This window comes from Xenopus tropicalis, chromosome 5, assembly GCF_000004195.4.
Source record: "Xenopus tropicalis strain Nigerian chromosome 5, UCB_Xtro_10.0, whole genome shotgun sequence".
Lineage (NCBI taxonomy): Eukaryota > Metazoa > Chordata > Amphibia > Anura > Pipidae > Xenopus > Xenopus tropicalis.
Genome location: NC_030681.2, coordinates 153,509,994 through 153,532,923, shown reverse-complemented (window position 1 = coordinate 153,532,923; position 22,930 = coordinate 153,509,994). Strand labels below are relative to the sequence as shown.

Genomic DNA, 22,930 nt, shown 5'->3' with positions numbered 1-22,930 from the left:
GCAAAAATCTAAAATATTTGATTGGAAGGGAGGCATAGTTGGATCTCAGTTCATGACGAGTTACTCAGTGTTCCTCCATACCCTTTCCATCTACTATTGATGCCATTGGTTTTGTATCCCCTTTGATAACCTATATTCCTGTCACTCAACTGCCTTGTAGATCCAGATTCATGATCACACTGCTAAACTTCTACCAGCCTGTGATGAAACAGCTGGGGAGGTAATTCTTATCATAAAGTTAATTAATTGCCCCTTTGGGTATTCATGCTGTTGGGTTATAAGTACAGTATCTCTTACATAGTTACATAAAGTTTATAACTTGTAGAAGGTCTCCTAGCAGTAAATAAAATGGCAAAATATCAAAACTTAGTCAAGTTATATTTTACATACATGAGGTTTGATTCACTAAAGTGCGTTAAAACGAGCGCTATTGATAGCATGCGTTAAAAAATTGATTGTGTCTTATTTTTCGAGCCTTAACACACGATTCACTAAAAGGACATGTGTCAAAATAATGCAATGCTGTTTGCGTTATTTAACTCACAAAGACCATTTTGGTGCGCTACTTGTCGCATGTGCGATAATTAATGCAGCGCGCACAAATTGTCACCGCATGCGAAAAAACACACATCATATTAGCCATGCACGCCATTACTTTCGGAAAACTACTGTACTGAAAATGCCCATTTCCCTGCAAACTGGCGGCTGCGTCACTCTGGGGCCAACACAGACTTGAATAAATAACACTGCAAAGTCCATATTTTATTGCCAAAAGCTCATTAACTGTACTTTTCTATAATTACCGCCTGCCCCAAGTAGGGGTTAATTTTCGCACAGACTAATGCGATATTTAGCGCGTCTAACGCTTCAAATGTATTTGTGAATCATGCGTTAATACTATTTCTATTCGCTAATTAACGAAATGCGTTACAATTAACGCATTTCGGTTGCGCGCTATTTAACGCACGCGATATTCGACTTAACGCATGCGATAATACTTTAGCGAATCACGCGGTTTTTTTTCCGCTTCAATTTTAACGTAAAAAAAAGCATGCGGTACCGCTTAGCGACCTTTAGTGAATCAACCCTATGGACCCTTCAGTGCAATAATAATAACACATAGAAAGGTAAAGGTAGTACAGTCCGCTCACTCGCTGTCGAATAAAGAGCAAACCCCCTAATGTGCAGCGGTGCTACAAAGTCCAAACCACATAATTTCACTGTAAGAGGCAGCATCTTATTGAGGCCCTGAGGGGAGACAATTTCAAATTATATATATCTGTTTTTGTCACTTACTGCCTCGTCTCTATAACCATGTGCTGACATTGTGGCAAAGTTTTTGGCAAGCAAAGAATGTTAAACAGTTGGTTGATCAGCTTTACCAATGGGAAGAGCAGTAATCATCAAGCAACCAACTTGAACCAAGTCTTTGCAACCAATCACTTCCCTAGATTACTGGCCGGGCAGTACCACACAATCAGTCTGTAGGGTTGTTATGTTTCTTATTACTATTGTCCTTTTAACACAGGAACTGGAATAAGGATTCTGGAAGAATCTGGATGCTCACCAGTTAAATGATTTTGTATTTTAAATGAATTAACCAGAAGTGAGGGGGTATTATACACTCTCAGGGCCGGAACTAGGGGTAGGCAGAAGAGGCAGCTGCCAGAGGGGCTCCAGGCAGCAGCCTCTCCTGCCTACCCCTAGTACAGTTTGCGTCGCGCCGCTTCATATCACGCATCGCACACCGCGCCCCCCGCGCTCGAACTGCGCATGTGCGTTAAAACACACAGGGGGGGTGCGATGTAGTGGTGCAGGGGCAAGGTAGCCAACCGGGTTGCCTAGGCCTAGCGGCCCACCCCTGTACACTCTCTAGGAACCCTCAAAGTCCACAAGTAAATACAAGTTTTCTCAAATAAGAGTCTTTTATTTCCTATAGGCATCAATAGAATATTACAAGCAAAAAAGTTGCCTATGATCCTACGTGACCCTGATATTGAAGGGCTCTGAAGCCTTGATGATTCTTCTTCCATCTTTCCTCACTCCAGCCTCCTGGATTATCACTGTTTAATCCCACTGCTTCCCTTAGACCTCTTCCTACACCCCAATCCAAGTAAACTCTAGCCACCGGCACCTTTGAATGGCTCCCATCTTCTCCTTTTATGGATTAAGTCTTCCCAGGAACAATGTCCCCATCTCTTGATGTAAAGAAAAAATAGACCCTGAGTCAATTTGTCACCTACAATCACCAGTTGCATCTGGCACAAGAATAACTCTCACTAGAATTGGATTGACTTGGATCTGCTAGTCCTTCTGTTTGGCTCTTCATCTAGCTTGGTGATCTCTGAAGGGAGGGTCCCTTCGTGTATGGTGGCATCTTGTTGGGGTAGCATGGTGGTTCAGTGGGTAGCACTTCTGTCTTGCAGGGCTGGGGTCCTGAGTTCAATCCCAGCTAGGGCACTATCTGCAAGGGGTTTGTGTGTTCTCCCTGTGTCTGTATGGGTTTCCTCCGCAGGCAGGTCAGTTGGCTACTGACTCAATTGTGTGCTACTTGTGTTCTTTATGACAACAAAAAAACCTACACAGGATGACCGTCAAAGGGCCACAACAGAATAACAGGGGCCACTGGTCCAGTGTTTGAAGTAGATAAATCAAAATGGTAGGTTTAACTGGCAGGGGGCATCAGTACAGATCTACTAAAATGTAAGCAGTCTGTATACCCATCTCGACAGTCTGTTTGACACTGGGTTTTCCAAGAAGAATCTGATTTCTGTTTTGTAAAATTTGAAATCTACACGAACGTAGAAAAAAAATGTTAAAATGACTGCATAGAAAATATCTGGAGAGAGAGAACGAGCGATTAATGATGGGAATCACAAACAGGCCCGGAGCAATTACTGGACTTGGGCTTCAGCTGAACTGCCGGCCAACAACTGGGTATTTAGGCAAAATGGGCTCAAGTGAAAGTCTACGAACCTTTCCTTAGTGCTTAAAAACTCACTTTTTGTAGTTCTGCAACAGTAACATAATTGTACCTGTGTTTTATTCCTCTCTCTCCTATAGTGCAAAGTAAACTGGTGCCGGTTCAGCCGCTACAAGTCTCAGCGACACCACCACCGCCGCAAGATTCTCATCCGCTGCTTATTATTGAACTACAACTAAATGTTCTCTTACAAATAACTGTAGCTGGGAAATATGTCCAGAAGTGCAAGTAAAGCAATGTTTGTGTGATTGTCTGTAAAGGTCACGCCGTAAGCTTTCAGCTGTTGTGTTTTTCTTTTTTTCAAGAAAAAAGATCTAATTTGTTCATTCCTGTGTAATAAAATTGTATTTCACATCCCTCCAACTACATGATGACAGCCTGGGAAATGAGGACCTGTTATCCAGAAGGGGTTTTCCAGATAAGGGATCTTTCTGTAATTTGTTCTGCCCCCAATAAGGGGTAATTATATCTTAGTTGGGATCAAGTACAGGTACTGTTTTATTATTACAGAGAAAAGGGAATCATTTAACCATGAAATAAACCCAATAGGGCTGTTCTGCCCCAATAAGGGGTAATTATATCTTAGTTGGGATCAAGTACAGGTACTGTTTTATTATTACAGAGAAAAGGGGATCATTTAACCATTAAATAAACCCAATAGGGCTGTTCTGCCCCAATAAGGGGTAATTATATCTTAGTTGGGATCAAGTACAGGTACTGTTTTATTATTACAGAGAAAAGGGGATCATTTAACCATTAAATAAACCCAATAGGGCTGTTCTGCCCCCAATAAGGGGTAATTATATCTTAGTTGGGATCAAGTACAGGTACTGTTTTATTATTACAGAGAAAAGGGGATCATTTAACCATTAAATAAACCCAATAGGGCTGTTCTGCCCCCAATAAGGGGTAATTATATCTTAGTTGGGATCAAGTACAGGTACTGTTTTATTATTACAGAGAAAAGGGAATCATTTAACCATTAAATAAACCCAATAGGGCTGTTCTGCCCCCAATAAGGGGTAATTATATCTTAGTTGGGATCAAGTACAGGTACTGTTTTATTATTACAGAGAAAAGGGAATCATTTAACCATTAAATAAACCCAATAGGGCTGTTCTGCCCCAATAAGGGGTAATTATATCTTAGTTGGGATCAAGTACAGGTACTGTTTTATTATTACAGAGAAAAGGGAATCATTTAACCATTAAATAAACCCAATAGGGCTGTTCTGCCCCAATAAGGGGTAATTATATCTTAGTTGGGATCAAGTACAGGTACTGTTTTATTATTACAGAGAAAAGGGAATCATTTAACAATTAAATAAACCCAATAGGGCTGTTCTGCCCCAATAAGGGGTAATTATATCTTAGTTGGGATCAAGTACAGGTACTGTTTTATTATTACAGAGAAAAGGGAATCATTTAACCATTAAATAAACCCAATAGGCTGTTCTGCCCCCAATAAGGGGTAATTATATCTTAGTTGGGATCAAGTACAGGTACTGTTTTATTATTACAGAGAAAAGGGGATCATTTAACCATTAAATAAACCCAATAGGGCTGTTCTGCCCCAATAAGGGGTAATTATATCTTAGTTGGGATCAAGTACAGGTACTGTTTTATTATTACAGAGAAAAGGGAATCATTTAACCATTAAATAAACCCAATAGGGCTGTTCTGCCCCCAATAAGGGGTAATTATATCTTAGTTGGGATCAAGTACAGGTACTGTTTTATTATTACAGAGAAAAGGGAATCATTTAACCATTAAATAAACCCAATAGGGCTGTTCTGCCCCAATAAGGGGTAATTATATCTTAGTTGGGATCAAGTACAGGTACTGTTTTATTATTACAGAGAAAAGGGAATCATTTAACCATTAAATAAACCCAATAGGGCTGTTCTGCCCCAATAAGGGGTAATTATATCTTAGTTGGGATCAAGTACAGGTACTGTTTTATTATTACAGAGAAAAGGGAATCATTTAACAATTAAATAAACCCAATAGGGCTGTTCTGCCCCAATAAGGGGTAATTATATCTTAGTTGGGATCAAGTACAGGTACTGTTTTATTATTACAGAGAAAAGGGAATCATTTAACCATTAAATAAACCCAATAGGCTGTTCTGCCCCCAATAAGGGGTAATTATATCTTAGTTGGGATCAAGTACAGGTACTGTTTTATTATTACAGAGAAAAGGGGATCATTTAACCATTAAATAAACCCAATAGGGCTGTTCTGCCCCAATAAGGGGTAATTATATCTTAGTTGGGATCAAGTACAGGTACTGTTTTATTATTACAGAGAAAAGGGAATCATTTAACCATGAAATAAACCCAATAGGGCTGTTCTGCCCCAATAAGGGGTAATTATATCTTAGTTGGGATCAAGTACAGGTACTGTTTTATTATTACAGAGAAAAGGAAATCATTTAACCATTAAATAAACCCAATAGGACTGCTCTGCCCCCAATAAGGGGTAATGTATGAATAGTGGGAAAAAGAGAATTTTCATGGTTACATGGGAGACCATATCTATCAGTGTGTGACATAGCTATAGTATTCATACACATGCTAATAATTAATAGCTTAGTTTGGGGGAAAAGCCCTTTAAAAGTAGAACAAAGCATCTTGTTAGTATTTTCTAAATCTTTACCTACATCATTTGTTTTAGATTCTGACAAAGCAATAATGACATTATCGTACAATGTGCATAATCACTGCCATTAAAGCTTATGGTACATGGTTATAATTAAGAACATGATGCCTTTAATCTTCTGTTCCACAAAGTGTTCCAGTGTTCTCTTACTATTAGTTCTATCTCATCCATTTATTCCTTAATTGTTCAGTTCTTCTTGATGTTCAAAGCAGAGGAGGCAGAAGATATCATTACAGTCATTTTCTTACTCCCCATGATTTAGAGAGAACCTCATACTCTCAAATGTTTTTGATGTATTGTAGATACTCCCGGCATTGTGGGACACTCCCGGCATTGTGGGATACTCTTGGAATTGTGGGACACTCCTGGCATTGTGGGACACTCCCGGCATTGTGGGATACTCTTGGAATTGTGGGACACTCCTGGTATTGTGGGACACTCCCGGCATTGTGGGATACTCTTGGAATTGTGGGACACTCCTGGCATTGTGGGATACTCTAGCATTGTGGGATACTCCCGGCATTGTGGGATATTCCCGGCATTGTGGGATACTCCCGGCATTGTGGGACAAGTATCCCGGCACTGTGGGACACTCCCGGCATTGTGGGATACTCCCAGCACTGTGGGATACTCCCGGCATTGTGGCATACTCCCGGCATTGTGGGATACTCCCGGCATTGTGGGACAAGTATCCCGGCACTGTGGGACACTCCCGGCATTGTGGGATACTCCCAGCACTGTGGGATACTCCCGGCATTGTGGCATACTCCCGGCATTGTGGCATACTCCCGGCATTGTGGGATACTCCCGGCTCTGTGGGATACTCCCGGCTCTGTGGGATACTCCCGGCATTGCGGCATACTCCCGGCATTGCGGGATACTCCCGGCACTGGGGGATACTCCCGGCACTGCGGGATACTCCCGGCACTGCGGGACACTCCCGGCACTGCGGGACACTCCCGGCATTGTGGGATACTCCCGGCATTGTGGGATACTCCCGGCATTGTGGGATACTCCCGGCACTGTGGGATACTCTTGGCATTGTGGCATACTCCCGGCATTGTGGGATACTCCTTGAAAACCTTGTCTGTACCAAACACAGACAAGAACTTGCCTGGGTTTTAAAGGACATGTCAACCCCAAAAATATGTTTAGCCTAATAAAAAAACACAATTCCAAGCAACTTCCCTGCCTGGAATTGAACCAGTGATCTGTAGGCTGCTGTGTAGTATCTTTACCACTACTCTATATGAGCAGATGGCTAAGGCCCTGGTTCCCTGCTATGGTACCCGTGTATATACATGTAGGGAGGGGTTAGTTTCACCTGTTGTTAATCTGGTCACAGCTGCTCTGTGTTAACCAACCTGCCTATATACCCCTGCTCTGCACTAATTGCCGTTATAGGGCTTTCCAGTTCCTGGAGGTGCTGCTATTCTGTGTATCTGGTTCTGACCCTGCCTGTATCCTGAGTTCGAGTGAATTCTGCTTGGAATGACCCTTTGCCTGTTTAACTTTTCTCCTGGATCCTGATTCTGTACTGCGCTACTGTTATGGTTCTGTCCTGCAGGGCCGCCATTCAACACCGGAGCCTAAGGTACCCTTCCCTGATACATTTAATGGGGATCGTTAACAATGTTTTGCTTTCCAAGAAACCCGTATTTCAGTTTATTGCCTCGCTCTTTCCCTTCAGAAATTAAATTTGTGATTAACTCTCCTACAGGGAGATCCCTAAATGTGGGCTTTAAACTTGTCGGCTTCTGACCCTGCAAGAGTCGCTTTAGTAGCATTATTTATAGCCATGGCCTTTCTCCGTGATGAGCCTGATCCCTGCGCTTCAGCAGATTCTGCTATTAGTAACTTGTGACTGGGTAGGGAATGTGCAGAGTGATATTGTACAGGTATGGGACCTGTTATCCAGAATGCTCAGGGGTCTTTCTGTAATTTGGATCTCCTACCTTAAGTCTACTAAGAAAATGTATTTAAACTGTAATAATAGGGCTGTTCTGCCCCCAATAAGGGGTAATTATATCTTAGTTGGGATCAAGTACAGGTACTGTTTTATTATTACAGAGAAAAGGGAATCATTTAACCATGAAATAAACCCAATAGGGCTGTTCTGCCCCCAATAAGGGGTAATTATATCTTGGTTGGGATCAAGTACAGGTACTGTTTTATTATTACAGAGAAAAGGGAATCATTTAACCATGAAATAAACCCAATAGGGCTGTTCTGCCCCAATAAGGGGTAATTATATCTTAGTTGGGATCAAATACAGGTACTGTTTTATTATTACAGAGAAAAGGGAATCATTTAACCATTAAATAAACCCAATAGGGCTGTTCTGCCCCCAATAAGGGGTAATTATATCTTAGTTGGGATCAAGTACAGGTACTGTTTTATTATTACAGAGAAAAGGGAATCATTTAACCATTAAATAAACCCAATAGGGCTGTTCTGCCCCAATAAGGGGTAATTATATCTTAGTTGGGATCAAGTACAGGTACTGTTTTATTATTACAGAGAAAAGGGAATCATTTAACCATTAAATAAACCCAATAGGGCTGTTCTGCCCCAATAAGGGGTAATTATATCTTAGTTGGGATCAAGTACAGGTACTGTTTTATTATTACAGAGAAAAAGGAAACCATTCTTAAAAATGTTAATTATTTGATTAAAATGGAGTCTATGGGAGATGGCCTTTCCGTAATTTGGAATTTCTGGATAATGGGTTTCTGGATAAGGGGTCCGATACCTGTACTGAATTCAGACGCTGGGCTGTTGATACCCAATGGAATGACACAGCCTTATGTAGCCAGTTGTGTGTGGGGCTCGCTGGTGCTATTAGAGATGCCCTAATGCCCCTAGCTATTCAGGTGGATCGCAGACTAAGGGAAAGGCATCAGGGAAAGGGCTTGCAACCTGGTTGTTTCTGCCAGCAAGGTCTTAATCCCCTCTGAATCTGTTCCTCCTCTCAGTCCCCTGAGGACCCCCTACAGATTGGGGCCACTAAACTGTCACCTGAGGAACGATACCGCCGACATTCCCAAGGCCTCTGCATGTACTGCGGTGCCAAAGGGCATTTTGTTTGCACGTGCCCAGTAAAGGTGGGAATGATCCTGCAGTCAGATACAGTTGGGGAGATTCATTTCTGTATTTCTACTCCCTGTAACAATAGTTTCTGTTAATTTGTCTTTTATTGATTGAGGTGCTGCTGGGAATTTTCTTGATGCCACTTTGGCTGCTAAGATGTCTGTCCCTTCCATTCCTCTTCCCCCTCCCGTCCATAGATGAACATCCCCTTGGCAATGGGTTAGTTATATCAGTAACCCCTAAACTTGATATATATGTGGGTGCTTTCCACATCATCCAGTGTCTATCCATTCCTGTGGTCTTGGGGTTACGGTTACATAACCCACATATTGATTGGAGTACTGGGGAGACATTACAATGGGGTCCTGGCTGTAAGTCAGTCTGCATTAAATGCCCTTTACACCTTGCTGCCGCTGCCCTTGTAAGCCTGCCTAAAAGTGATGGGGATTTCACTGAAAAGGTTACTAATGTCCCCAAGGTTGGGATTGCTGCAGCCGGTTCAGACAGGGGCCCTTGACACTGAATTCCCTAATAAATATTTCCAAGGACCTCTGCCTTTCTGTATCATGTTTTGGGGGAATCAGGGCAGCCTGGTAATGCGACTGTTAAAGTGTTTTCCCATCCCTGTTCTTCCCCTGATGTTCCTGCTGTTCAGTCTGCCCAGTTTATGGCTAATGTCGGGGTACCCTAGAGGCGCCCCCAGAGAGAAGCTGCTGCCAGACGCTATAGGGCAGCTCCTAGTTACCCGGTGGGAGGCAGGGTTTGGCTTTCTGCTATTAATGCCCCCTGTTTAGGACCTAAGTCTATTGGTCCATTTAAAGTTCTTGAAATTGTAAGTGCTGTCAAGATTCGTTTAGAGCTGCCGGCTAATGTTACAATGGATAATGTGCTTCATGTTTCTCTGTTAAGCAGATCCAGGCCACCAATAAAGGGGTCCAGTGCTCTGCACTCATTGCCCATAGTCATTGCCCATTCCAGAAACTATACTAGAAAGACCTATGTGTGCTAATATTCTGTGTATTCAGTTCCAATCATTGCCTGTATCCTGACTTGGAGTAAACTCTGCCTGGACTGACCCCTTTGCCCGTTTGACTTCTCTTCTGGATCCTGATTCTGTACCACGCTGCTGTTCTGGTTCTGACCCGGCCTGACTCCGACTCTAGGAAGCTCCCTGAATCCTCTTCCCATGATCTGGTTCCCTTGCTCACCCAGAACCTTTGCCCTGTTCCTCTCACTTTAAGACCTGGCGGCACCCGAGTAGCGGAGGGCTCCACCCGAAGCCAAAGGTGGCTGTTATAGGCAGAAGGGTGAGCCGTGCCCGGGACCTTGGCAGTTGTTCTGGGTTTGGGTTACCGATCGTGACAGGGTGGAGCTGAGGAGCATAACCAGCAGGTTGGTTGGTTGGTACCTAGAGAGAAGTTCAGAAAGAGGCACGGCTGGGGATGAGCGGTTGCTAAGGTGTATGTGCCTGGCAGCCGTATTCAATATGGACTAGAGGGGACAGTCTCTGGAGGGGGAGGCCAATTATTAAAGCGTTACAGAGACTATTCTAAGCATTCCGGGCCTCTGCTGTTCTGGGCCTTTTATCTAAGAAAGTAAACCATTCCCTTAGTAGGATTAAGAGCCTTCCTTCTATATGAAGCAATGGGGCCCCTGCACCTTCATGCCTTAGGCATGTCAGGACTCTACCCTTATAGACTGGAAGTGCTGGTCCTTCTGCCTCTGGCTACAGAAGTGATAACAATAACCCCTTTTCCAGGCAGAACCTCCCAGTGTAGGTTTTTTTTTTTTCTAAAGGGGTGGTTCACCGTTAATGTTTACCTCCATATGACTCCGTTTAAGTTACCCTTAAACAGGTAATGCTTCCTGTTGATTGGTTGCTATAGGTTACTGCTTCTGGCCAAACTTAGTGTCTTTTTTTTTTTTTTTTTACATAACCCCCTTAGTATGTTATGGAATGCCCTATTCCTAACAACTTTGCAATTGGTTTTCATTATAGTTGTGTTTTTTTTTTTTTTTTTGTTTTGTTTTTTTGCCTTTCTCTTCTGACTCTTTCCAGCTTTCAAAAGGGGGTCAGTGACCCCGGCAGCCAAAATACTATTGCTTTGTGAGGCTGCTGTTTTATTGTTTTATTCCTTATCTTTCTATGCAGACCTTCTATTATTCATAATCCCACCTATCTTGTTAGTGCCTGGTTGCTAGGGTAAATAAGACTCTAGCAACCAGCTGCTATAATATCGAGAGCTGCTGGACAAAAAACTAAACTGAAAAACCATAAAAAATACCCCTTTATGGATAGCATCTTTCCGACGTTCCATGCAATCTACTCTCCAGCTCCCACTTTCTGCCTGTAAAGTTATGGAATTCTTGAGGGAATTCTCTTTCTGAAGCAGCAGTACTGGCAGAAACCATTTCAAGATGCTTTCTAGGCTTGCAAGAAAAATATATTTTGTGCAAAATGACATTTTTTACAAAGTCTCAGTTTTTACAATGTGATTTTGCAGGTTTGTTTGCAACAAAAAGCCAAGCAAGAAAAGTGCCCTGATCCCAGCGCTGCTTATGTGCTTAATCTATTAAAATGTAACTTTTATTGATATATTAAATACCAAGTACATATTAACAATTAAAATCGCTGCAATAATAGAGAGAATGCCGGCAGAGTTTTCGAGTCTTTCACCCAGTAAAATGCTTCAGTGCGTGCACCCGTGGCTAATGGGGGATCAATGGAATAAATATCTATATTCTGACACTTGCGGTTTGTATGGTATCAGGGGCTTTCTAGTGGCCAAACAAGGCTATTAAAGTGCATATTATTATTATTATTATTATTATTATTATTATTATTAACATTTATTTATAAAGCGCCAACATATCCCGCAGCGCTGTACAATAAGTGGGTTCCATACATTGGGCTTACAGAGTAACATATAAAGCAATCAGTAACCGATACAGGAGGGGAAGGGAGCCCTGCCCAAAAGAGCTTACAATCTACAAGGAGTAACATATAAAGCAATCAGTAACCGATACAAGAGGTGAAGGGAGCCCTGCCCAAAAGAGCTTACACTCTACAAGGAGTAACATATAAAGCAATCAGTAACCGATACAAGAGGGGAAGAGAGCCCTGCCCAAAAGAGCTTACACTCTACAAGGAGTAACATATAAAGCAATCAGTAACTGATACAAGAGGGGAAGAGAGCCCTGCCCAAAAGAGCTTACACTCTACAAGGAGTAACATATAAAGCAACCAATAACCGATACAAGAGGGGAAGGGAGCCCTGCCCAAAAGAGCTTACACTCTACAAGGAGTAACATATAAAGCAACCAATAACCGATACAGGAGGGGAAGGGAGCCCTGCCCAAAAGAGCTTACACTCTACAAGGAGTAACATATAAAGCAACCAATAACTGATACAAGAGGGGAAGGGAGCCCTGCCCAAAAGAGCTTACACTCTACAAGGAGTAACATATAAAGCAACCAATAACCGATACAGGAGGGGAAGGGAGCCCTGCCCAAAAGAGCTTACACTCTACAAGGAGTAACATATAAAGCAATCAATAACCGATACAGGAGGGGAATGGAGCCCTGCCCAAAAGAGCTTACACTCTACAAGGAGTAACATATAAAGCAACCAATAACCGATACAAGAGGGGAAGAGAGCCCTGCCCAAAAGAGCTTACACTCTACAAGGAGATAAAATGCATCCTGTGTTATAAAGGAGACAAACCCTAAGTAGCTATAGGCCTATGGGGGAGGCACAAAGCAGTGGCAGCCTACTTACCCCAAGTGCAACAGGCCTTACACACTAATGGGGCATATCATCATATGGTAATCCTGAAACAGTGTGCAATTGCCAGGAAAGGAGTTTTTGGGCATTCATATTCTAACCTAGATCTGACTCGGTTTAAGTTACCCTTTCTGATACACAATTTTTAATTTGTCACCCCAGCAGCACTGGATCTGGTGGAAAACAGTGTGTGTGGGGTCTTTTTATAAACACTGGGCAGTAACCCATGGCAACCACACAGGGTGGGAGTGGGCCACTGAGATACAAGGGGAAAAAACCTAGTGGGCTCCAATGGCTTAGGCTCGATCCCTGCTACTGCTGCCCCGGTGTCCTCCCCTGACGTTTCACTTGCGTGTTCAGGGGAGGATGTCTGGCAGGTGGTGGGGGGGACCCTTGAGGGGCTTGGGGGGGTGCAGGGATGCATCGGGCAGGGGCACTTTGTGGGGGGGGGGGGGTGCGGTGCCCCTGGGGCGGAAGTTCTGGTGCTCCGGTGGGGGCCCTGCAACCACACACACACACATATATATAATGTGAGAACATAAGTGCAGTCTATGGCTCCCAGGCAATTTGAAAAATTCCAGGTGAGATTAAAGTCTGGTTTTAATTCTTACCCACTCTGCCTTGGTTGTGGGGAAGGAGCCCTCCGCTCTTGAGTGAGTGTCCTGCTAAAGGTGGGCTTTATGCCAATGAGATATGATGAGACCTGCTGGAAACTGCCAATGCAAAACCTCAAGCAGTTTGCAGATCCCGGGGAGTGCCTAACATAGCACCATTATCGGTTCCAGAACCTGGGGAATGGTGGCAATGACTCGGGTAGCACATTCTTACCACCATGTCATCAAGCATCTTTTCAAGGGAAGGTTATGCCCCTCCAGGAGTGGCAACTCTGCCTGAACATAGCAGGGATCAATGGAGAATGTGGTTGCTGCTCTTCCACTGCCATTCCCATTCCTGTAAAAGGATGAGCCCAATGTCCAGCAGAGAAGCCAGAATGGGGTTCATTACCAGACCTAAAATGGAGTCTGGGGAGGTTTATATACAATACCAAGTCTTTAACCATTTTCTAATGCAAAGGGCAGTCTTTTAAGGTCAAATTCAGGTTTTCAAAAAGAAAATGGTTTCTTGAAAATCTCTGGAATTTGGATAAATCTTGAACCGCAAATATGCAATTGAATTCCTCAAACATTGGTGAAATCCCATTGATGAATCTCATAGAAGTGAATTTAAAAAGAATCATTTTTGAAATTGAAATGCCCTAAATGTATAAAACTACAAAATATTTTACTTATGAAGTAAGTAATCTTCCGTTTCCAACTCTCTAGTGCCCCTTCCTCAGGGAGAAAAAATAAGACCAGACCCATTAAAAAGCCCTGATATTGCCAACCCTGGGAAACTTGCACAGACACCACAGTAACATGAGATGAATATAAAAAAATAACTATATGCACCTTTATAGAGTGATCATAGTCATTGTATGAAACCAGCAAACCTAACTTGGGGGGTGGGAAAAACCCATTTTGAGATCCATAAGTAATGTTTGTATATAAATACCAGTATTTTTCTGCACTGGACTGGCCACTGACCGATGACTCTGCAAACCTGAATTTCGTTAATCTTAATTAACAGTAAATATTTAATATCAGTCGGAATCAATAAATATTGACACTTTTTCCCTGTATCATAAATATCTCAAACAATAGCGAGAAGGCTATCTGCTTCTACAGGGATTAACATCAGGATTCATGAGGCATTGTGTGGGGATCTTGTGATACAATAGTTATAGAGCAGCTTTCAATCATGTCTTCCTGAAGGTCAAGTATTTTCTCCTGATTCATTTTGGCTACAAATTATCTTTCCTGCAGGTCTCGTAGAGTGGAAATACAGCCGTATCTCTCCTGTTGGGGTTTTTTTTTTCTACCAAAGACCTTTTCAATGTATTAGGCAATTTTCCGCTGGTTTACCTACTGTAACCTGCCATGTTGCTTATTAACCAAATGTCTTCCTTGGTTTGATAAGTTCTCATGGTGGACAATCTTGAGTTATGAATAACATCTCAACCCTGTGCTACACTGATGAGTCCCAAGGAGGGCAAAACCTATCTGTAGTTAGGCTTCTGCATTAAAAACCCAGTGGGTAAGCTTTACCCTATAGGATAAACCCGTGCAAATGGGATTTTCTTGGAGCTCTTTTGGATTAGTTCCCAGAAATCCTTGTGTTTACTTGCATACGTATGAGGTGGTCTCCTCAACCTTTTGATTTACCTGTGGCACCACACTCTTGGCTGTACCTAAAGCTGATCAGAAAACTCTACACTACACTGATGAGCCCCAAGGAGGGCAAAACCGTTCTGTAGTTGGAAGCCAGGATAATAGCTGAGCAGATTCTGTGTTAAAATCCCAGTGGGCGAGCTTTAGCCTATAGGATAAACCCATATAAATGGGATTTTCTTGCAGCTCTTTGGGATTAGTTCCCAGGAAAAGGTGATGTGCCATGTTAGCCAGTCAAAATGTTACAGGGTTACAGGTAACAGCGGTATAAAGGTGATACCTTGATTAGCTAACTAACCATAGCAAGCTTTCAGAACATTTTAGTTAGTTTTCAAGCTGATTACAATGAAGCTGTGGTGCTCTCGTATGTATGTAATTATATATATATATATATATATATATATATATATATATATATATATATATATATATATATATATATATATATGGCATTTGGGGTTTTATAGATTATATTCTGTTATTACTGGTGGTTTATTATATTTATAACTGTGGGTTTATTAGTGGATTCACACTTTTGGCTACTTTTTATGAATATGGATATTGTGAATAGTAATTGCCCCTTTTATCTTGTTGGGTGAAACATATGGTGTTCTATGAGATGGTAATTGCCCGCACTAGAAGATATGTGTGATTTTCTATATTTACATACACTTAATGGGTTAATTGTCATTGAACATTGATTGGGTGGTTTGTGTATTTAATGTTGCACTTTACTTCCGGTCACTATCCTGATGATGATCCTTAGAGTATATATATATATATATATATATATATATATTATAATATACTCTATTTATATTACTATGCAGAAAAATAGAAGCCGCACTCGCAGGACTTAGGGGCACATTTACTATGGCTCGAGTCCGAATGGAAAAAATTTGGATTGGAAACTAACGTTTTGCGACTTTTTCGTATTTTTTGTGATTTTTTTCGGCGCCTTTACGACTTTTCGGAAATTATCGCGACTTTTTCGTTACCAATACGATTTGCATGAAAAAACGCAAGTTTTTCGTAGCCATTCCGAAAGTTGCGATTTTTTCGTAGCGTGAAAAGTTGCGCTTTTTTCGTAGCGTTAAAACTTAAAAGGCGCAACGTTTTGCGCAAGTTTTAACGCTATGAAAAAATCGCAACTTTCGGAATGGCTACGAAAAACTCGCGTTTTTTCGTGCAAATCGTATTGGTAACGAAAAAGTCGCGATAATTTTCCGAAAAAATCGCAAAATACCGATCATTACAAAAAAAACGTAATCGGACGCATTCAGCCCGTTCGTGAGTAAGTAAATGGGCCCCTTAGTGTGAAGCAATAAGGTATATTTATTGAAGCGTACAGCTAACGTTTCAGCTGCTTCCACAGCCTTTTTCAAAGAGAATAACACAAACAAAATCCCTCTGATAAACCCAATGTGGCGCCAAAAACAGGCTAATGACGTCACTACACAGTAAACCAAGGCCCACCCCCCTCAGTGTATATCAAAACAAAAATAAAAAAGCAAATACTAAAAATGAAAATAACATACTGAAATGAAGATCGAAATAATAAAAGGCAGAGGACAGACACAAAGAAAAACAGAATCAGAAACATGAAAACACTCTATAGAGCTGAACTACAACTCCCAAATAGTGCCGTAGGTAGTGGGACTAAGGCTTTATTAAGGTCAAAATAAAGGCGAGTCTGATCCGTAGCTGACATATGTCACGGGTTATCCAAGGCATAATGGTGAACATACTTGGTGCCCCGGGCCATTCCCCTCCTGTCAGAGCTATACAAAGCTCACACGCAGCGCACAGTATATGCGGGCACTGAAACAACTTACCACTTTGTGGCCGACACGGTTGTTTAGTGTCCAAGTAGAGACCGCAGGGGAGCAGGAGAATTGGGGTGTAGAGCACGCTCCGTACGTGGGGCTAATGACCTCACAATGCAGATGCAGGTCATATACCTGCTAACGGGGCTGAAATCCCCAGTAAGGCCAGCCTATAAGGTTGTTGTCTACAGCTCAAAGTGTGTACGGAAGATATACGACAAGAGAAAAGCTCATAGATATGTTTGAAAGTCCTAAAACTTTTTTCTATAAGAATTTGATACAGAGTCACTATGTAACAGTTACGTGGCAGAGAGAGAAAAGCAGCGAAAAACATTTCAATGACAATTGTCAGAATTACATTAGTAAGAAGTTACCATGTAGCCTCATGAGACATCTTATAAGGAATGAGCAGTAAAAAAACCGCAATATCTATAGTGCCTTGACCAGGCAGCAAGTTCACAAACAATATAGAAACGTGTCCATATCATTCAACCCATACAGATATTGGGGAACTGAGTGAACAGGGGACCCGAATTAGGAATACAGAGGGTGTACCTCTGCCCATATGTCATTTATGTTAGTAGGTCGTCTGTAGAAAAGCAAAACAAGCACAGTCCTTAAAGGTAAAAAGCAGAATAAGAAATGAGTTCATTGAGCCCATGAGGGCTGATGGTGTTAAGTCTATGTATCCAACGAAGTTCCCTCCTGTAGAAGCAAATTTTCCCGATTGCCACCCCGGACAGGTGAGGGGATATGATCTATGACCATACATCTTAGACTTGCTAAAGTGTGCTTCTGAAGTAAAAAGTGTGATGCAACTGGAGTACTGGCTTCACCAGAAGCAAGAGCTGGACGTATGGCCGATCTATGATTGGCCATCCTATCCCTGAATGAAGTCACGGTCTTACCCACGTATAGCACTCCACATGGGCACTTGATGATATAGATAATAAATTTTGAAGTGCAGGTCAGTCTGTGTGTGATCTGTATTTCTTTTCCTGTATGTGGGTGGTTAAATGAAGGTCCTGTAATAAGTGAGTTACAGGTTGTACAGTTAGGGCATTTGTAACAGCCCAATCTAGTTGTGGGGAGCCAGGTATTAGTTGTGGAAGATTGATAACAATGGCTGGGGTCCGTCTTTACCAGGAGATCCCTAAGATTTCTTCCTCTCTTGTATGCTACACGTGGAGGGTGGCGAAAGATGGGTGGTAGGGTCCTATCCTTCTCAAGAACTGTCCAGTGGTAAAATATAGCGTCAATCAGTGGCTTCTTGTCTGGAGTGTAGGTAGTGGTGAAAGTCAATCTGTCCACTGGCATATTTTGATGTAGTTTGTCCTGAGAAATCATAACCCCTCTGTACAAAGCGTGTTTTTAGGTCTTCAAGTTGGAGTTGGAGTTTAACTGGGTCTGAGTTATTTCGCACCATTCGTATCATTTGTGAGTAGGGCCAGTGGCGTAGCGAGGGGGCCATGGCCCCGGGCGGCGTATCAGAAGGGCGGCGGCTCCTTCTCTCTTACAGGCAACAGGCGCTTCTATAAGGTTGCGCCCGTGCGTATGACGTCATACGTCAGCGACCTTATAGAAGCGCCTGTTGCCTGTAAGAGAGAAGGAGCCACCGCCGATGGTCTGTTGGGGGTATGTACTATGGGGAAAATTGGGGGCACTGTGTGGGGGCTACTGTCTATGGGGAAATTGGGGCACTTTCCATGGGGGGGGGCCAGGTCTTTGTGGGGTATTGTGTATGGGGGCACTTCCTATTGGGGGCACTGTGTATGGGGCAATTGGGGCTCTGTGTATGAGGGCACTTTCTATTGGGGGGCAAGGTCTTTGGGGGGTATTGTCTATGGGGACACTGTGTATGGGGCAATTGGGGCACTGTGTATGGGGCAATTGGGGGCACTGTGTATGGGGGCACTTTCTATTGGGGAACTGTGTATGGGGCAATTGGGGCACTGTGTATGGGGGCACTTCCTATTGGGGGCACTGTCTAAGGGCAATTGGGGGCACTGTGTGGAGGGGGCTGTCTATGGGGACACTGTGCATGGGGCAATTGGAGGCCCTGTCTATGGGGAAATTGGGGCACTTTCTATGGGCAATTGGAGGCAATGTGTGTGGGGGGCACTGTGTATGGGGCAATTGGGGGTACTGTCTATGGGGCAGTTGTATGGGGGGACCGTGGCCAGAATAGCGTTAGGGGGGCCTGGCCAGCATAGTGTTAGGGGGCACTGTGGTAGGGTGACCCTAATACTTTTTATGTCTGTGTGTCCTGTACTGATGGGAGGGGCCCCGTTATTTCTGATGGCGGCCCTGCCACCATGGGCAGCCACGGACGCACAGCTGAATCCACTTTTGACAATTATGACATGCGCACCGCATTTCAAATTCAATCAAAAAAAAATAAAAAATTTAATGCTGCTTTTTTTATTTTGTCTATTTTTTTTTAAGAATAACTAAATAGAGGGGCGGCAAATTTCCGGTCGGCCCCAGGCGACGAAAGCCCACGCTACGCCACTGAGTAGGGCATGCTATGCAAAGTGTGTGGGGGGGGTGACATGAGGCATGGTGCAATAATGTATTCCTGTCGGTGTCCTTTCTGAAAGTGGTAGTGGTAAGTGACAAATCGTTGACCGATAGGCTTAAGTCCAAAAAAGAAATGGAGGTGATATCAATCTGCGCTGTAAAGTGAATGGTAGAAGGGAGTTGATTGAGCTCCTTAACCATAGACCAGAATTGATCCATGGAGCCAGTCCAAAGTATAAGTAGATAGTCAAAGTAGCGGAACAATTTGTAGATGAAACTGCCATATTTAGGTAGAATATACGTCTGCTCATAATTTGACATGTAGAGGTTCGCAAATGAAGGAGCGACGTTTGAACCCATACTTGTACCGCTAATCTGTAGATAGTATGAGTGTTCAAATTTGAAGTAGTTCAAGGTGAGGCGGTGTGTAAGTAGTTCAATTAAGAATTCAGTAGGCAGTCTGTTGTGATCAGGGTGCCGTGCCAGGTGTTCCTTAACGTTGACTATACCTTCACTCGTGGGTATGACCGTATACATACGGTCATATAATATATAATATTCTTCAGCTCATAGATCAAATAACCAGAAAAAAGGAATATCCATCTGTGTGGAAGGTGTTAACAAAGTCATATAAAAGGGGACCTACAAGGGACAAACTGATAAGGTACAGGATAATGCGGATCAAAGTGATATAAATTAGTGTAAATTACTGAAGTGTGAAGTGAATGGAATTCCATGTGATTAACCGGCCCAGTGTCTCTACAGATGTTTGTATTTCTGGCTGGGTGCCGGCAGTTCTTAATCTATATAATTTGCCCTAAATCCAAGGCCCAGGTTCAGTCCCTTCTCCAGAGAGTTGAAAGTTTTCATTAATTTATACTCCCAAACTTTCCTTTCATTCTCTGTTTTAAAGTTTCCCTTAAGGACCAAGATTCTTAAATCGTTTATGGAGCGGTGAGGGCTGTTACACTGGTTCCTACTGGTGTGTCCAGTTTATTTGTTATAGTAAAGCGGGGGTGTGTATTTCTTTCTCAGGCTTTGGCCAGTCTCTCCTATATACAGTCCCCCTGTTGGGCACCTAGTGCACTGTATTAAGTACCCCACGTTGGAAAAGAACCGTTGTACTGGCCATGGATGCTGTATTCCTCTAATGTGTCTGGAATCTGTATTTTGTCTGAATTACAGACGTGTGGGTTGGTTTTGCATTGTTTTTTGCCACAGGGATAGGTTCCATTTTTGTTGGGTTGTATTAAGGCACTTCTTATTAGTCTTTTTAGGTTTGGGGGCTGCCTGATTGCCAGAAGTGGTGGGTCTGGGAATATGTTTTGGAGCCTCTCATCCTTATGAAGGTGTAAACTGTAGATACTTGGCTATTTTTCTGAGGGTCTTTAGTTGGGGATTGTATGTGACCACTAGAGGAATTCGTTTTGTTTCTGTTTTTTGTTTGTATTGTAGAAGTTGACTTCTGGGAATCCTGGTGGCTGTATGGCTATATTGATCCATAATCCTTGGGTTGTAGCCCCTTTTAATGAAGTCTGCTTTGAGTGTTTTTAGGTGGTGGTCCCTTTCAGTAAGGTCAGAACATATCCGATTATATCGTAGATCCTGTCTGTAGATGATGGAGTGTTTAGTGTGGTCAGGGTGAAAGCTATCGTACATTAGATAAGATGGTTTATCCATTGGCTTTTGAGAGATGGTGGTTTGTAAACTATTTTCCTTGATATAAATGGTTGTATCTAGAAAGTGAATGTGAGTAGGGGAGTAGTTCAGCTTTAAACTCCTAGTTGGGTGAAAGTCATGAAATTGTTTGTGAAATTGAATTGTGTAATTGAATTGAGTTCTTGTTCAGTACCGGTCCCGATCATGAATGTCGTCTTTGTAACAAAGGAATGTCGGAGGCTTGGTGTTACAGGTGGAGAGAAAGTCCTCTTCTAGTTTAGCCATGAAAGGATTGGCATATTGGGGTGCAAAGCGTGTGCCCATACTGGTTCCCATCTTCTGTAGATATATTCCTGGCCGAATAAGTAGTTGTGTGTCAAGGATTTATGTGGAACCACACTCTTGGCTCTACCTAAACTGATCAGAAAACTCTACACGGATGAGCCTAAAGCAGGGCGAAACCATTCTGTAGTTAGGAATCTGCTCAGCTATAATCCTGGCTTCAGCGTTAAATACCCAGTGGGTGAGCTTTAGCCCTTAGGATAAAACCATGTAAATGGGATTGTCTTGGAGCCCTTTTGGGATTAGTTCCCAGAATTCCTTCTGTTCATTAACATTTCCCTCACTGGGCACACACTATCATTGTATGAAACAGAATAATTTCCCCAACATTGTTCACCTTTGTTAAATTGAACAGGTCTTGAACTATAGAATAAATCTACAGGGACAGACCCATTCTACCTACTTTGGTGGTGGCACCCCAATGAGTGCACCCACTATGATGCCAGAAGGACTTTTGGTTCTGTACGTCCCACAGAGACATCTATGTGCATGTACTGCTAGTGATACTTTGTGGTTTGGTGAGCCAGGACATTAGAATTATGATCATTTGGGCCAGAGAGAAGTCTGCATACACTATTCTGGAAAAACTCCACTCACTTAAAGTTCTTGTGTGATACTTCTCTTATACAAAGCCTACAGTGCTTTGTGGACCTCTATTGAGTTATAAAGGACATTATTGGGGACCCCCTCTGTTCTCCTTGACCTTTTTGTCTTCATTGATATCCCCTTAGTTTCCAGCTACCAACCATGGGAGACAATGTTACTTGCTCCGTATGTGGAGCTACATGTTCTTGAATTGCATCTGCTTTGTTGATATCTCTTCATCTTGTTCCTAATTTATTCTTCCATTTTATAACTTCATTCATTTCCAGATTTCCTCATCCCCTTATGTTACATGAATATTGAAAGAGAAGTAATGCAGAGATTTTTTTTTTCTGCCCAAAACTATTAAGAGGACGAGAATTTCACATGCAAAACTGCCATGTACATTTCTAAATGCCGGATCGTGTACTTTCAGGTCAGAGCAACATAAACCAGGTTTTAGTCCCAACGTACAGACCTTTCATGGCTTATAAATCTGTATAACCAGTGGTCGGCCCATTATTATAAAATATTTATGGACTTGGATCTATGGCTTTTATTTACAGTCCTAAGTAAAACCAGCGTATACATTATGTATAGCAAATCAAAACAATACAATAGGCCTCCCATATAAGCTAAATCCCTACAGATCGTCCCCATCATGTTTGTTTATTGATTTATTTTTTTTCTGCAATCAAACAAGTACGGAGCTTCTTTCATACATATTTAAACACACCAAGGACTGGTATTGTGTAGCAAGATGGCTGCTGTTTAGACAATATATATGGTATTAAAATTGAAGGGGGGGGTTTAAATGGTTTTTGTGTCCTTGGACATTTTGCCAAATCAATATTAAGCCGGACAAATATCCCATTCAGCTCTGGTTCATTATTCAAGTCTTCAAAGTAATGAGACCTTACAGTCATCTGTCTGCCTTTTGTTTTATTGCCGTGATGGACACATCTATTTTCCTAAAAAGAAAGTCTTCCAGAATTAAAATGGTAATTGGACACTGACTTATAAAACGTATGAATTATTACAGGAGGAGCTGATGTGCAGCTGTTTGTGTATATATTCATTTTATTCTGCCCAGAGCATGTTTAATGGGGAGGAGTAGGGAACAGGGGCTTGGTTGGCAGTAGTAGCCAATGGGGGTTGGATGAACAGACAAGAAAAGATGGAAAGAAATGGAAAGTGCAGAAATGCTAAAAATGAA

The 22,930-nt window shown here is 42.3% G+C and overlaps 1 protein-coding gene across 1 annotated transcript in view; it reads left to right on the top strand.

The window, feature by feature from the left end:
• Nucleotides 1-7,057: 7,057 nt before the first annotated feature.
• LOC100496183 overlaps nt 7,058-22,930 on the top strand; it is a 106,110-nt gene continuing 90,237 nt past the window's right edge. Inside the window, exon 1 of the mRNA XM_031903102.1 lies at nt 7,058-7,237. The gene's annotated coding sequence lies outside the window, so the exon portion shown is untranslated. The remainder of the gene's footprint in view (nt 7,238-22,930) is intronic.